This window comes from Myotis davidii, unplaced genomic scaffold (genome assembly GCF_000327345.1).
Source record: "Myotis davidii unplaced genomic scaffold, ASM32734v1 scaffold534, whole genome shotgun sequence".
Taxonomy (NCBI): Eukaryota; Metazoa; Chordata; class Mammalia; order Chiroptera; family Vespertilionidae; genus Myotis; species Myotis davidii.
In genome coordinates, this window is record NW_006286678.1 from 3,368,889 (window position 1) to 3,372,137 (window position 3,249).

Genomic DNA, 3,249 nt, shown 5'->3' on the forward strand with positions numbered 1-3,249 from the left:
TCCTGAGTCTCGGGTTCCCACTTGTCCCAGGAGTGAACGTGATGGTAGATCATCGGGAAAAGGTGGGCGGATTATGGGTCCTGCTGGTCTAGGAAGGTCCTTGGATGGTGCAAGGCCGGCCAACCAGCTGCTGCCCTTCACCTCCTCCGACTGAAGCAAAGACCCGCCGCCTGACTAGCGGCCCAGCGATAGGATAGCGCTCCTTTCCTGGACGCGTAGTTCCAAAGCGCCGAGAGGATGTCTCTGTACCGAGAGAACGGGGTCCCAAATAGCGAGGTAAAGGAACCACAGCAAAACAGCCCCGCGTTCTTAAGAGGCTAACATGTTTTCCAGAACAAACCACTGAGACCCAGCACACTTCAGGTGTTTTAAGTTTTAAAAGGGCTCACAAACAATTTGTATGGACAGAAGGTAAGATCTCTTTGGGTTATGATGGGAAAGTGTGTGGAACAAATAACAGTAATCCTGGGGTAGGATTGCCGATGAGAAACACTCTGTTTAATCTCATCTTCCCCTAAAATGTACCTCTGCGTTACAAAACCCATGAAGCTGTAAGAGAATGCTCTTTGCAAGAGATATATTTTAAAATGAAGCAATGACTTAACATTCCAGATGTTTTTTAGAAACCCTTTTGTTGTGGGATCTAACATGTGCATACAACCCAGGTGGGCAGGTTGAAGAATTCCTATCTCTGAGAACACCTGTTGCAACCACCACTCGGTCAGGAAACAGCATTGCCAGCAAGCCCAGAAGCCAACTTGTGGCCTTCCCTTCACCACTCGCTCCTAAAGAGGGTTACTTTCTTGACTCACAGTAATCACCTCCTTGCTTCCCTCTTCCCTCCACATCTGGCTTCATTTGCTCAATTCTATGTTGTGAAATTGTGTTGTTTCCTGTGGCTTTAGTTTCCTCTCATTGCTGGAGAGCAGCGGTTCTCAACCTTGGCTGCACATTAGAATCACCTGGAAATCTTTCTAAAATCCTGATTTCTGGGCCTCATCCTCCGGAAATTCTGTTTCTTTGTTATGGGGTGAGGCCACAACATTAGTAACAAAGAAACAGAATTTCTGGAGGATGAGGCCCAGAAATGAGGATTTTAAAAAGATTCCCAGGTGATTCTACTGTGCAGCCAAGGTTGAGAACCACTGCTGTAGAGGGATGTATACCCCACGCTCTACCACCATTTGTAAGTATGCATTTTGTTCTTCATGGACGTTTAGGTTGCTTGCAGGTGTTGGCCATTACAGACAGTGCTGCTGGGAACATCCTTTACCGGTACTCTCCTCCTGCACCAGTCCATGCCGCAGCCACACTTGGAATTAACAAAAGTGGAAACATTCCTCCCGTTTCTGGTACATGAGCTGTGGTATCTCATTGAGGTTTGAATTTGCATTTCCCTGTGTCCTACTCGGTTGAGCACCTCTTCATGCTTACTGGCCAGTGGTTTTTCCCTTTTGTGAAGTATTTTGTTCAAAAGTATTGCCCATTTTGTTTCTGGATAACCTTTTGTTTATTGAAAATGTTCAATATATTTTCCCACTACATATGTACAGGGTGGGGCCAAAGTTGGTTTACAGTTGTTCATATGGAAAAGAATACAATCCTATATAATAGAGGTAATATGCAAATTAACCCTCACTCCATCACACCATCACAAGATGGCTGTGCCCACAGCAGAGGCACGGTTCCCATAATGAGTTGTAACGAGCGATCAGCAGGGACCTGATTCTGCATGGAGCTGGGCCGGGGTGAGACCTGAAGCTGTGCCCCCCACCCAGTGGGGCTTGACGGGGGGCCTCAGGCCGTGCCCCCTGCCTTGGGCTGGGGGACCTGAGGCTGTACTCCCTACCCCGTCACCGGGCTGGGGTATCTGAGGGTGCACCACAGGACCTGAGGCTGTGCCCTCCTGCCCAGTGGGACTTGACAGGGGACCTGAGGCTGGGCCCTCTGCCTGGCGCTGGGCCAGGGGACCTGAAGCTGCGCCCCCTGCCCAGTGGGGCTGGCCGGATCTGAGTCTCGCGCAATTTCAAGGTGCACGTGGGTGGGCGGGGACTTGACTCTGGGTCCCACAGTGTACCCCAGAATCTGACAGAAGGGAGATTTTCATATACATTTTACTAATTTTCTTTCATCTCTGGCACTTCTATTATAGAGAAAAGGCAAATAGCAATATTAAAATATTTCCTCTAATTAATTCCCTTTTAATGTGCACAAATGTATCTACAGTAATAAAAGAGAAACATACAAATTGATGTCACTCTGCTACACCCATCAGCCTATCAGAGTGACTATGCAAATTAACCAAACAAAGCTGGTGATTAATTTGCATATGCAGGTACAGAGCAAAGACTGAAGGCTCCAGCCAGAATGAAGACTGTAGACTGAAGACTGAAGAGGCTAGGCTGTAGCAGGACCAAAGGCCTGGGTCCTGGGTGCTGCAGGAAAACCGGTGCTGGCAGCCAGGGGAAGGAAGGCCTATTGCGCGAATCTTCATGCAACGGGCCACTAGTAATAATATAAAAGTAAAATCTGTTGCTCATACAACTGTAAACCGACTTTGGCCCCAACCTGTATAGTATATATTCCTCCACTTTGCTTTGCCTTTTCACCTTCATAATAATGTCTTTGATGAACAGGTGTTCTTCGTTTCAGTACAGTCTAATCTATCAACTTTTCCTTCATTGTTAGCACCTTGTGTGTCCTGTTTGAGACATCTTTCCTACTCCTAGATTATAAAGGTATCCTATGTTATCTTCCTACATTAACCTTTCACACTTAGGTTTCAAATCCACCTGGAATTGACTTTGGAATATGGTGTGAGGTAAAGGTCAAGTTTCATTTGTCTGTCTGTCAAATTGTCCTAGCACATGATTAATTTCTTCAGTTATATCAACAACGCCATTAATTGCTTTATTTAAAAAAGTAATGGTAACACTTCTAAAGTCAGGGAAATAGAAACCACCTCTTCATTATCTGTAGATAATTTGAGAATTTTAGTTTATTTTTGTAGGAAAAGAAACCATTATAAAAAAAACATTTATACTACTTTATTTCACTTACACATTTATGTCAGACTTTTTTACTTTATCATAAATAATTAGTTAAATCACTGGCATAAGCATTCCTGAATTTTGAATCACTTTCATTATAAATGTTAAATATACATTTTAAAAAGCTAGAAAGATCATTTTAATGCTTTATACAAAGAACTTAAAACACCTGGTTTTTAACTTCTTTCTGTTCTTTCTT